The 14,349-nt window shown below is 40.6% G+C and overlaps 1 long non-coding RNA gene across 1 annotated transcript; it reads left to right on the top strand.

Moving 5' to 3' along the window:
• Window positions 1–5,163: 5,163 nt before the first annotated feature.
• LOC120732729 lies at window positions 5,164–13,474 on the top strand. The gene is made up of 2 exons (XR_005695660.1): window positions 5,164–9,964; window positions 13,425–13,474. It is a non-coding gene; the product is annotated as an uncharacterized LOC120732729 (long non-coding RNA).
• The last annotated feature ends 875 nt before the right edge of the window (window positions 13,475–14,349 follow it).

Below are 14,349 nucleotides of genomic sequence, written 5' to 3'. Positions count from 1 at the left end.
TATGGTATTATTTCTGTTGCCAGTGGCTCCTCTGACGGTTGCTAAATATAAGTAAGAATGTCTGACTTGTAGGGGCATACTATAGGTTTAACATAAGACAAGTGTCAAGTTTCAGTGGTCCGCTCTTAAAGTGACGCAAGCTGGGGGGGGGTGTTTTTTTGGGTTTTTTTTTTTTAAAGCCAGTCCGCAGTCTTTGCCTCCTTCACCTAAAAAAAGATTTCACTACGAGTAAAAGGTAAGAAGACCAAACCAACTTTTATGTCAGATCACCTGAATAGATTCTATAAAATAATCTCCCTGTTCCACAGGTTTCTGGATTTCTGCCACTTTGTGTTTGTCCCTACTTCATGGGTGATGTATCCTCCTCACACTACATCCTCCTAGCTGTTCAGCAACACACTGAGGTTCCTTAAGGGTGTTTACGGTGGCCAAGGTTTGTGCAAATGATCCTCCTTTGATCACACAGTGTCAGATGTCAGAGTGGTTACGTGCTTGCGGCAAGAAGTCATGTTGAAATCTTTGTTGCCATATTTGGTCTCTTATCACTTAATGAGAAAATCTAATTCTGACAAGTAAACAATCTGTCACTCTGAATGAGAAGTGGTGTTTTGATGCAAGTTTTGCCAGGCCTTCCAACTTGGTGCTCAAGTTAGACAAGATCCAAAGCCTCTATGTGTAGGGTTTGTGGTGCTTTTGCTTTTTGCTTGTCTTTTTTTCCCCCCAATTATTAGCTCTCTGTGACTGCATTATCAGTGACTCAGCTGCTGCATTTTCTACAGATTTGGTAATTTAAAAGTATTTTAAAACAGTGAGAATACCTAACATGTGAGTGAGAGGGAGGCAGGGGGAATGGTGAAGATGCTAGTTAGTAAAGCCAACGCACAGTGAATAGAGGTGAAGAAGTGAGTGCAGGTAAGATTGAGGGGGTTGAGGGCAATGTCAGAGTTAAGGATGCAAAGATTTTCAGTGGACGTGACCTCAATAGGCAGGGTGAGAAATGAGTATATCAGAGGGACAGCTCAGGTGGAGTGTTTTTGAGAGATAGTTAAGAAAGCAGGTGGTAGGGATAGAATAATATGGATAATCTGCTGTGGGGACCCCCACACAGCTGGAAGAGGAAGTGCACATTCTAATGTGAAGGTGGTTTTTTTTGTTGTTGTTGTTTTTAACTCGGCGAGGGAATCTTAAATCCAGAGAAAATCATGAATTACAGTTTTAAGGTAAGATCAGTAAATTCTTCTGACGCAATTGAGACTGCTTGCCTCAAGCAGCTAATTGAGCAATACGAAGTAATTTACAGATATATATATATATATGTAAAATTGTAAAGTTTTTCATTCAATATAATAAACATCCTCACTTTTCAGACTTTTAATTATCTACATAAACCATATTCAAACATCTGCCACCATTGCTTTAATTGGGATACACAAAACAGAACTACTTAAACTGCAAACCATATTACAGTTGTGATGCTACTCATGGTTTCTTTTCAATACTGAGATCCAGCTCTGAGAAAACCAGTTACATGCACAGTAATCTCAAGAGAAGCAGTTCAAGTTCATCAGATAGAGCCGCTGCATATTAGTAAAAGCACGCAATATAAATGTGTTATAACTTGTTTATTTAAGTACTGTGACAAAGATAGGTACAATGGAGGTAAGAAAAGAACAAAACATACATTTGCTAATCAGGAAAACAAAACGTGTATTACAACCCACAAGAAACAACATGTGGGCTAATTTATTGGTCAAAATGTAATTCCTATGCAGAAAATGCACAACTTACTTTGACTTTTCCGCTTTCTTTTTAGGTCTTAGTGCATTTTAACATGTGTAACTTTACATGTTTTAAATTATCTTGATTTTCTTTCTCATATCTATGAAAAAGTGAGTGTTTTGTAGCCTGTTTTAAGTGTTTTTCATGCTCTGCCTGTGTTCTGTATATCCAGAGGTCTTCCAGAGGCAGTTGGCTGGCATTTTTGTCTAAATCCAATAAGCAGAATATTCATATTACACCCACATCAGGCACACTTGACATGGCAGTAACAAATGATGCTAATGTGCATTGTTTGTTATATGTACAAAATGCTCCAGTGGAGAAAACTCTGAATTTTAATTTCCATTTATACCACTTCACTACCAATTTAGTAATATTTGTTACACTGGACACTTCGGACACATCATTCAGTAAATATCTGGTCTTTATGAGTCCTGATAGATGATCAAAGGCAAAGACAGTAGCAATCATCCGTGCTACACATCTGACACAACTCCTCTAATTAAAATAAGGCTCAGCTGGCTGGTTTGTGAATATTTGTGAAGACAGTTGCAGTACAATTACAATCATTTAAGTCATTTAAGTTGCTTTGTAAGTTTTTGTTTTTTTGTTCTTCCTGTGGTAATAACTACATTTTACTTTACTTGCCACAGTCTTTTGCAGCATCATAACTGGAAGGGAAGCAGGGGTCCCACTGTTGATAGGACAACATAGTTTGTAGAGCAACTTTTTGTTCACTTACTGTTTCGACTATGCTTTCTTGTGCTGTGAGGGATTATCACTGACGCTTTGGATGTCAAGGACACTCCTATTACAGTGGCTTAGTCAACTTGACTCAGTGGTTGGCCTGTTCGCGACCTGTCTGATAGTTTGACCTATCCTGTTTTATGCTCTGATGACCGTAATGTTGGAGATTTTGCCATATTACCATATCTTAACCCTCTACGGCATAGCGTAGACATTTTCATGCCTTACACTGGCCCTTCAAAAAAAAACCACTTTGTTTTTTTTGTTTTTTAAAATAATGCTACCAGACACATCTCTATCCAATAAAATGATGAGTTGAAGATGGTGTGACTTTCATTCTTTGGGGGGAGGACCCCTTTCTGCAAGCTGCACTACATGAGAGACATCTCCATTAGGAGGCAAGATAAAGATCACTATTTTACACGTTTATAGTGAAATAAATGTATATTAAAAAATACTTGTATGTGCATGAATATGTTAAGAAGCATATTTGATTGTTTGTTCTACTTTTTAAAATTTATTTATACAGTAAAACTGTTAATTTTCATTTGTGGCCTCAAGGCAACACTGTGCAGTTAGCCCATTTTTTTCCAGGCAATATAATGCATTTGCATATGTGTGTAGAGATGTGTTTGTGTGCATTTATATGATCATAGTCAATGTTTTTTTACTTTACAATCTAATCATAATTACAGGACATGGATGTAATACCTTTTATGGAAGGAAACCAAGGGAATGTGCACTTCCTGTCCTCAGAAAGTGAGGACAGTGAGCTTTCATGGAGTGACATTGAAGTAGAGGAGTGGATCCCTGAATGAGGCTTGCGGGACACTTAGGAGCTCAGGGGTCAGTTGGTAAAGTAACTGTGTCTGTGTGTGTGTTAGTGCCCAAATAGCAAGCAGGTCTGGCCAGGATCTGGTATCAAGTCGGCACTGCTGGCTGACTTCTGGCATTGATAAGACGTATGTCATCCAGATATGGGCCAGGCCTGGCATAGATGGCATGCCATATCTGGCTTGATTGTGGCTTGTTTTATGTGGCCCAGGCCTACAAAAAACAGGTCTGGCCCAGATCTGGCATCAAGCTGGCACTTCTGACTGACTGGTGTTTTGGCAGAGTGTATGTCAACCAGATGTGTGCCAGGTCTGGCAATGACGCCACTATTTATGCGATGGCATGTCATATCTCAGGTGGTAGAGCAGGTTACAAACTGATCGGAAGGTTAGTGGTTCGATCCCTGGCTCCTCCAGTCTGCATGTCAAGAGTGTGAATGTGTATGAATGTAGTTAGGAAGCACTCAGTTAAGCAAAAGTGGCATGTTGTATAGAGCAGTTTGAGTAATCTGGGAGAGTAGAAAAGCGCTATATAAAAATCAGTCCATTCACTGTCTGAACAGAGTTTCGGCATGTTACTTTTGCACTGTTTTGCATGTTCTGGCACATGTTGTTATTACATGGCTTGATTAAGGTACACATTAGGATGAAACCGTTCTGGGCCAGCACAGGGCCAGCAGTGTGTCTACAACTGGCCCGTGGCTGCACACCACCTACACATGGCCCACATACCGCAAAGAATGACGGCCCTTTGGTGGCCCAGACCTGGTTTGCCAGAGGTAATCCACACATGGGCCAGGACAGGACCACCAGTGTGTCTGAAACTGGCCTTGTGCTGGCCCATGTGTGGGCCACCTCTGGCAAACCAGGTCTGGGCCACCAAAGGGCCGTCATTCTTTGCGGTATGTGGGCCATGTGTAAGCACATTGTGTGGGCCTGATCCAGGCCATACCGATTTTGCTGTGTGGGTGTGTGTGTGTGTGCGGCCGTGTATTACTTATTGTTGTAGGGACACAAATTTGTTTACACAATCACATTGTGAGGTCTCGCCTACTTTATGAGGACACATCGCAAGGTAAATCATTCAATTTTAGGGTGAAGGCTTGAGTCTGGGTTAGGCTAAGGTTCAGGCAGGGACTTGTGATGGATAGAGTCAGGATAAGTCTCCAGGAAATGAATGTAAGTTAATGTAATGTCCCCAAAAGTGATGGAAACACAATGTTTGTGTGAGTGGGTGGGTGTCTGTGTGTGTGTGTGTGTGTGTGTGTGTGGGGGGGGGGGGTTAGGGTCAAATGTTGGATATTTTGGTGTTTTATTGTTCTGTGAAATGTTTACATTGTTTATTTGTTGTGTATTTATTTGTTCATCCTTGTTGTACTGATACAACTTATTATAGAATAACTTGGCATTTTACTACCCTTGTCACACAGTGTTGCCTTGAAGCATCAAACCAATATCTGACCCTAAAGCTCCCCCAAAATAGAGAAAAATATTTTTTTCCCCCAAAATTAAGAAGTCATGCAGTAGAGGGTTAAGAAATCTATTTCACTGGCTACAGTGTTGTCATAACGATAGAAATGGCAGCCAAATTGTAAAAAATTAAAACTGAAAAAACAGAAACAATCTTAAATTAAATAAAATAATCCTCAGCTGGCCTCCCAATCACAGTTTTTCTGTGCCAAAGATCCAATCTGCTGACAGAGAGAGCGAAAGAGAGGAGGGAGGAGAGAGAGCAGTGGAGAAAGCAAATGTTGGAGAGAGACGAGTCTCCTCAGTGGCGTCTGATCAGCTGATAAGGTAAGAGCTCTGCTGTTCTCTGATCTACAATTGTAAGCAGTCAGATTAGGTTTTTCAACTATGTGATTACTCTTTTTGTCTTATATCATATGGATTTGAAATTCTCACTTAAAAGACTTGGCTTTGCAACAGAATACCAGACAGTGAACTACTGTGGCAACTCTGAAAGGATACGTGTACATTACAGCAGTGCTGTGTATTTGATTGCATGTTATAATTATTGCATTATAATTAAAGGTGACCCTGTCACATTTTAGCAGGTTATCTATTTACATCTAAGTATGATACACAGGGAAAATTGGTGATATGTTCTGTTTGATATCCTTGCATTGTGTATTTCAAACATTTTGACCAAAAGATAAAAGAAAAAAAATAAACCGCTGAGCTTCCCTATGTTCTTAACAAATTATCAGCTAATTATCATTTAATGTTCAATGGGGGGGGGTTTTTTCACGTTGGAGCCATGCTGTCCCTTTGCCTTTCAGTCATTTTAAACACAGTTTTAACTATCTGTAGCGTCAAGTCGATAGACAAATCCTGTTTAGGCGATTTCAACAGAACACAGACCCAAAAACAAACTTCAAACAAACGGTGACAGGTCACAGGTTACTGTTTCTCTTTTTTAAATCAAAGTAGCTGTCAATAATATGTCCAGTTTGAAAAAGTTAAAATTTTAAATAGGCGGATTTCCTAACGAGGGCCTGCATAGACACAAACCGAACATCAAGCACATTACAAATCCAAAGCCCCTCCATGACAGTTGGAGCACAAAATGGGAATTTAGGACAAATTTGAGATTAGGTGGACCTTTGGGAATAAAAATCCCTTGCAACACAAAATGTGACATGTTGCAGCTCTGTATCCAACCTCCTAAATAGGGTCAACATCCCTTTAAGAATTGCTCATTTTCATTCTCACTGATATTGGCAAAATTGGCATTAATACCAAACCATTTACTTCTACTGGGAAATAAATGACAAGTTAAATTTGTGAGTTTCACCATCCTTCTGAGCAAGACTTTTTTTCTCTTGGGACATTAACTTTGAGATTAAAATTCTTTCTGTTTATACAAATGAGAGGAAACTCAGTGCTTAAATACCTGAGCAGCTGGTACACTTTGTTTAAGCAATGCCGGTTTTAAAGTTAAATGCATTAATACCAGATATAAAACAACTTAAGTGAACATCTGCCAAGTGTAATAACAGAAACATGAAGTCATCGTGTTTCACCAACTCTTCATCTATTTGCAAATGGTAGCTATCTGCTTCTGTCCAGTGAAGCGAAGAGAGACACAATGGGTCCATTCTCAGAGGCTTATTCGGTTACTAGTCTCTGTCCAGTACAATCCCAGCCCACACCCCCCCTCTATATCGCTCTCTTACCATGACACCCTCAATAGTTACACTAGAATGCTGTAAAAGTATGTCTTTGTGTGTTTGCATTATGTAGATTCTGGTGTTTTTTACTCTTAACATTGCTAAAGAGTTAGAGCATGTGTGGATTAGAAGTTTTGGCAGTAACACTGTCCACAAAAAGTGACTCAATTTTTGGTTGCACACCTACTTTTAATCCCAAACTAAACAAATCAGCCCAATCTTGAGCTGCTTCTCTATGAAATCTCTAGCTAAGAATAACATTTTAAAACCTTTAACATGCAGGTGTTTAGTTTCTATGGCTCAAGCTGAAGGTGGCAGAGCCTTTCGCTTCTAATAAGAATAATAAATGTTTGATATGTCCAGACTCAAGAAGTGTAACAGTAGAGTGAGTGAAGTGCATCTGTGCACACTTACAAAGCCCAGATAAGAAGTCCAATTAACCAAACCAATCATAATCGCCCGTGTGGTTTAAACATGGGTGTACAGGGCTTTTTTATTAGTTCATTAAACAAGATGGGAAATCAAAGAGAACAAACCAGTTGTTGGAGGGAGATTATAACCATTATCAACCATTTACAAGTTAACTTGTTAAAGGAAAAAAGAATTCTTCACCATTTTTTGGTGGCTTTTGTGAAACAGGCTCCAGGATTACAAAAGTCAGAGTTTGCTTGAAATAAACTAGTTCCCATGACACGTAGTCTCGCCATGTCTGAAATGTAAAAGTGCTCATAGCTGAGCAGTCACAGCTGAATGGAAGGTGAAATGGCAGACGTCCTTGAGACAAGAGACGGTAATCTTTCAAATGGAGATGAGCTTTCATACTTTCAGACAGCCTTTCTGCAAAGCCACTCTTGGTTTGCATTTTCTCTTGCAAAAAGTAATCAGAATCATTTCATAAAAAGGTTTCAGGAAAGTTCAATTTCTGCCTCCACACATGGCCAAGTGCTGCATGCACCATGTGTGGATGTCTGACCTCATTTGAAGTGCTCACACCTCGACAACAAGCTTTTGTTCCTGAGATGGGGACAATCATTATTTTCAATGCCTCGAAATAATACTTGTCCAGAAAACCTAAATTTCATCATTTTTATTTTTTTCATCATTTTGGAAAAAAACTGTTAAGGAATGAATAAAATTATATTAAGATTAGAACGCAGCTTTTGACACTTTGAATTTGAAACCATCAGTTTTTGTCCATTTTCAGCCCGGCTTGTGGCCAGTCAAACTCGCTGAAAGGCACAAGAATTACAACCAAGAGAGAACAGTCGAACAAGAGACAGAGACAAATGAGCAAGGGCAGAGAAAAGGGGATTGTTGTGATTAAAAGACAATTATCTGTGCACATCGACTTCCCAGTGTTGTGCGGTGTCAGGCTCGAGCTGAGCTTGTTCTGTCCCAGAAGGCTTTGGGAGACAATGGCTACTGTGTTAGGGGGAGGGAGGAGGTTTGATTGCAAGTCTTGGGGCTTCATGACACGGTTACAGCACCATGCAACTGTCTAAACACTCGTAATTCCACATAGGCTTAATAATGCATTTTCTTTAATAGTAACAGCAGGGAAGGAGCAGTTGGCAGTTTTATAGGTCAGCTAGCATCACCATGCAGGTGTGCTTTCTAACTTGAAGCAACTTAAAGAAGTTAACAGAAATGTGGTGAACTGACTTTGGACAAAACTTAAGCAGCGATAAAATGCTAATGTCAAAATTTAGTTACCCAGACTGTCTTTATATTGCTGTTGCTTGTTATGTGTGAGGGTGGCTGAAAAGTTGCAAAGCAGAACTATTACACAGACTGCACAGGTAGAAAGGAAAATGAATGCGTTCAAAAACCACTGCACAGTGACCTCAGATCACTGTGTGGCCTTTCTAAAGGATATAGAGGAGGAGTCTGCTGTGTCCTTACTCACCAAGACAGAGGAGATGGTTCTCACACACAAATCATCAGCATCAGCTCTATGGTAAGATGTAGGGGGGAAAAGCCAAGCCCAATAATTCTAGGGAAAATCAACCATACTTTAAACAACGTAGACAAGGTATGATGTCATAATTACTGTTTAATTGGCCCTAGTGCTAATTTCATGCCATATCAGGAGCATTGTAATTCCCAGTTTCCAATTTGTTAAGTCTCTTTTTTTATTAATAATAATTGTGTATATTTTATTGATCCCCATGGGGAAATTGAACCCATTCACTCAGTGAAGCAGTGGGGAACCACTAATCTAGTGCCCAGGGAGCAGTGTGTAGGGACAGTACCTTGCTCAGGGGTACTTCAGGGTAGCCGTTCAGTGGATTCGAACCCCTGACCTTCTGATCATGGGGCCACCACTGAGCTATCCCCACTCTTTTGTTAAGCTATTGTTTAACAAAGCAGTAGCAGACCCTTTAACATCTAAATTGTCCTTATCTTAGACTCCATATATTCATTTTTGGACTTCATAGTTCAAAATAATCCTTGTGTTTCTTATACCCCCCTAAGCACAGCCCCCGTAGGTCACAGCCCTTAGTTAATTTCTAGCTCATTTTTTTCTGACTGGCCGCCAACCAGCCACTCAAGCAAAAGGTTTGAACATCGAGTGGGTGGGGCTTCTGTACTTATAGCCAGCTGTGTGTGAAGACCATATTAGGGTATCGGTGCTTGCTGACATCATACGAATGCAATAGTAGGAAAAAACACTGTCTAAAACAGAGCCTGAATTCATAGCTTTTACTTCGTAGGGATTTCTTGTACATCCACTGATATTAGTGTTTGAAGCTTTGGCTCTGTTAAAAAGGAACATACACGATTCTAAGTGTATAGTTATTTATTCACGGGGCAAAGCATTCTTTATTTTTTCTAGCCTCTGACTGCTAGCGTTATTTGAGGTTTTTAGTCTCCATCAATGACAGGCTTTGAATGAGCCTCATAGGATTCCTTTCTCTTTTCACTCATACCCCTCTTATTCAGCCTCCCTCCCAAACTCATTTCCTGCCTTGTGCTACACTGACACCCAGAAAGAAGTGGATCGCCTCTCCATCAATCCAAAATGATCAAATATGCTCAGTTCCATCCAACCTAAACCAAGTCATCATGTTGGACAGAAAGGCCTTGGAGCTCAAAGTCTCACCCGTATTTGTCGGGGTGAGGTGGAACAGAGTGGCCCTTTGTGGCCCCATGTGTATTTATGAATGGCTGAGCCTTGGGGCAAAGCTTGGGAACAATGCTGCTACACTGAAGGACTCATTTTGAGATGGGCGGGGGGTGGGGGGTGTTGTTGGTGATGATGGTTGTGATGGTGGTGGTGGGCAGAGCACTTTATTCCCCACTGTTGGGGCTTGGTACAGAGGGTGGCGAGAGGTCTTGGTGGTGCGATGCTTTGCATGTGAGTGTGGCTGCTGAAGCTGCTCATACAGGAGCTATTGAACGTTTGGAGGTCGACTGTGGTCACCTACACAGGTGAGGAGCAGTTTTTATTTGTGATTTTTATCCTCTTTTGAGGTTTTTATCTTTTCCTGAGAGAAGAAGCAACAGGATACAGATTTCTTCACATGGGGATTGAATTTTATTTAATCAGTCCATTAATCTGATTTTAACAATTTTGTTTTTTAAGGTCAAACACTTACGGACACGGTGAATGAGCGCTTGCTTGCGTGAGCGTTCATAAATGATGTGATGAGTGACCGAGGGTGTGAAAAAAGTGAGATGTGCTGTATGAATCACAAGTTAGACCAAGTTAGGTAATGAGTGTGTGTCTATGCATGTGTACACCTCTATGAGCGCTTGCGTGATTGAACGTGTTTGTGATGATGTGTAAGCGTGCATGGATGAGTGAGTGTGTGTGTTTTGAACATTAGCGGGGGATGCTAAAAGCCCAGCCAATTATTACTGGACAGATTTTACTGCCTGTGCCATTAGCACTGAGCTGTTCCTGCAAATGCCACAACATATTACAGTGTCTAATCAGACATGTGATGCCAGGTAGAAGATTCTTCGATTACACACCAAGCAAAACATTTTTACAAGTCATTTAACAGTAGTTTGGATGTATATGGTTTCTGTAATGAGACTGCGAGGAGCTGGAGTGATTCCTTGAATCTCAAAGAGGATGTTTTGTTTTTTTTAAGAGAAAAGTGGAAACAATCATGTTTAACCAAATGTGTTTCTAATATAATTCAGAGTGCTGCTTCAGGAGTTGAGGAGAGCATAATGTTGGTTAATTATATACCAATTAGTGATTTTTAAAGAAGATCGCAGAGCCACAAAGAGATATTAATTTATGCTAAATCACACCGGCTGTCAAGAAACATTTGAATTTCTCACCTTAAACTTTGTGACACTTCTAGGTGTAATGGATATGTGAAGAAAATTTTGTCCTTCCAATTAAACTGTCGCGATTTAGAAATTTTCTGATTAATCTAAACTAGCCTGATTTTTACTAAATCCACACCTGGCATTTTATACACACTGTTTCAGGACATCAAGTCAAATGGAAGGTTTTAGGAAGCATTAAGATGGATTCACATATGCATTGTCTGTGTGGCTGAACAGGTGATGGCACTGTTTGTCGCCCCCTTTTGTTCAGAGCGGAAGGGAGAACGCTGTAAAGAGAGAAGGCCTGTGGCTTACCATCTGCACACAGGGATGGGGATTGCCAGTAGTTGGTTTTGCCAGGTAGCAGAGAAATATAAGCTATTGGTGCTCCTGGTCTCTTAGTATGTTGCTGGTCTGCCAAATAAAGCTTGCTTTAATATCCTGTGCGTGTGTTTTGCTCTTGGTAAAAGCCTCCATTTATAATTGTAATCTATCTCTGTGTGTTGTTTGAGATGAAAGTGATGGTACACACCCACAAACTCATGCAAATACCGGGAAAAACACAGGCCATCTTTCTGTGGTTTCTCACTTTTGGGTATATGATACTGCCAGCAGAAGTTTCCTGCAAAAGACTTCAGATAAGAGTAAAGCATAGCTAAAATGTACCTAAACACTAAAATAAGTACATACATGATGAGCCTTATGTATGAGCCATACATAAGTCCAGTCTTTTACTTATGCCAACACTCTGCAGTACCTTGGACAGAATGTGTGACTGGATGTTGGCATATCTCAGTGTTTATGTTTGTATCTTGTGCACATGAGTGTGTGTGTGTGTGTGGTGCGCTGGGCTCATCGCAGCTCAGCGCGCCATGTGTGGGAGGGGGAGCAGCCATGTTTTAAGACCATCTGCTCTTCTGAGTATTTTAGTGGGAGCCTTAGCTTGTGGTGGATCAACGCGCGTCACAGGCAAGCAGCAAAGCACAAGCTGTGAGCGGGCCTGTTCCGGAAAAATTCCTTCAGTTTCTCACTTGGACAATGAGCAGTGTTCTGCATACAAGGTTCCCATTCTTTTTCTCTCTGTCCAAGAGCTCTGGTGATGCTCGTATAGATGTGATGCAGATGATATTCACAATGAAAATGTTCTTTTTGGCAAAGCGGGGTGTTCGTGTAAACCTTTTGGTTTGTGTGAGCAATTTCAGTAATATAAAATGACTCATCAAAGGTGGCGTGGCCTGATTTAGCAGAACTGATTGTTTAGATAGCATCTGTATCCCCGAAGTGTGATGGGGAATAAATGATTACGTTGAAGTTTGATTGCCTCAGATATTAGAAAAGGACCTTTTGCACAAGGCATCACACAGATTAGATGAAGCTAAACATGTTTGATTACTGAGAGTTATCTTTTACATTTAAACTATTTTTAATTGCTTCTCTGTAAAGTTCCCTCTGCTTTTTTTTTTTTTTTTAGATAAATGACCAGAGAAGAAATGTGATACATTTTAATAAGTTATCCTTTGAGTCTTTAATGTGCATGCACTGTATAGGCAATGATTAGAGTCCCAGCAGGACAATGGAGCATGCTCAGCTTACAACCAGCACCAAGGGAAGCAGAGGAAGGTCGCATAGCTCTGCACCCCACACTGTGGAGTGTGCTGGCATGCCTTATGCTGCATGTGTGTGTAGGGGTTATGGCATGCTGTGCATTCATTTGTACATAGCTCTATAGCATCAATGCAACACTGTCTTCTTCAGACTCTCTCCAGTCTGTTTCTAGAGGGATTCCCTTGAGGTTATCCACAACTCCTTCAATGCCATGACTTGGCCTGTGGCCTAATGGCTCTTGAACAGTGACTCACTCTACATATAACAATAAGGGTGAGAAAAAAAACTTCCATACTGGAGAGACAACTTGCCTTTGTTATATTTATACGTCAGCTAAGTAGACCTCTGAGTGGATCCATGCTTGTACTACTGCCTACTAACATTCCTCAGTAGGGAAAATATTACTGCAGATTTGCATAAGGCTGGAAAGATCAATGATCATGCCCTGAGGACTCTTAATTTCAGAAATTTAAATTCATTTAGACATGGTTTTCACAAATCTAATTGTGCGCTTTAGACTATTACTCTATGCTTTCCCACACACATCTGGAAAACGGTTGCATTGATTATGCAGTCATGGTGAACACAAATGAACCCTAACATCACAGCGAAACTAACATCAAGTTTCATGTTTCATGTTCTCCCTAAAGTTTAAATGTTGTTTTACTAAAACCAATAATGAGTCATCTTTCCTCCGCCAAGCAGCTTTGGCCCTTGTGTCTCAGTCACAACAACAAGTCTGTGTGAACAAAGTTCAAGAAATGTCAAGAAGTCTCAGAGGTTGAAGCATAATGTAGGCTCAAAGTTCAGGGCATCAAGGCACATAGGACAGTGCATGGAAGTGGTGGAAAGTAAAGGAATGCTGAGTGGGCCTGCAGTACACATATTCAGATCTGCCCACAACACATGTAAACCAGAGCTCACACAGACTCCTCTCTTCCCCTTCCCCTTGTCTGCTTCAACATATCTTTTTATCTCCATTTTCTATCCTTTCCCACAGACAGTGGCATCTGGGAAGCAGGGCAAGAAAACCAACTCGGGGAGAGCAAACACAAAGGAAAGACGAAGAAAAAGTCAAGGCTGGGAGGCAGCAGGAGCCTGGTGCTGAGGCTGTTATGAGGCAAGTGTTTTCTGTGTGCATTGCGTGAGTCGTGTATATAAAAGTGTGCACACGTATGCTGTGCTCTGTGCCAGCCATTTGTCTATCCCATCAATAAAGCCTTTGTTGGTAAGGTTGGTGGTGGTGTCAGTGGCCCTGCCCAGCTGCTGTGCTCTATTCTCTCCTATGTTGCTGATGCATGGCCTCTCACCCTGGACACACTTACTTAGCTCTTGGCTTTTTGTTGCAGTGCAGATGTCTGAGGTTGACGCAACTTTGGAGAAAAGTTTGAATTGTCCCAGCCAACAGTGTGACATTATTGGCCAAGAATTCAAAGTCTGACCCTTTCTACAATATAGATATTTGGGTATTTTGGTAGCTGAAATATATAAAAAAGGTCCTCTCACTTACTCAGAGTTTATAATTAGCTTGTGCAGTTCTGAGACTGTTTAGGCTGACTTTCATCACTCTCAATAGCACAGTTTTCAGTTGCAGCAGGCAGCTGTTGTTTTTTTGTTTTGGTTTTTTTGCTAAAAAAAAAGTTTAAAAATCCCTCAGCTTTACACCACACACAATTTGCATCAAGTTGGTTAGCATAGTGGACAGCAGAGTGTTTAGAAACTGAAGAGTAATTTCCCTCAGGACTAGAATCAAAAACATAGCTAAACAAGAGACACCATTGGGATTACATTTACCAGGTGGCCAGAAAATAAAATTCAAATGATTATGCTAGTTTACCAGAAATGAAAATGATTAAATATTTGGTAACAACTTCATGATAATACTGTGTTCCCAACCTGGGTCCACTGCTTCCAGGTGCCCAAAA

Source organism: Simochromis diagramma, unplaced genomic scaffold (genome assembly GCF_900408965.1).
Source record: "Simochromis diagramma unplaced genomic scaffold, fSimDia1.1 OVJJ01000361.1, whole genome shotgun sequence".
Lineage (NCBI taxonomy): Eukaryota > Metazoa > Chordata > Actinopteri > Cichliformes > Cichlidae > Simochromis > Simochromis diagramma.
Note: the sequence above shows the minus strand (reverse complement) of the source record. Positions and strands in the feature narration are given on the sequence as shown.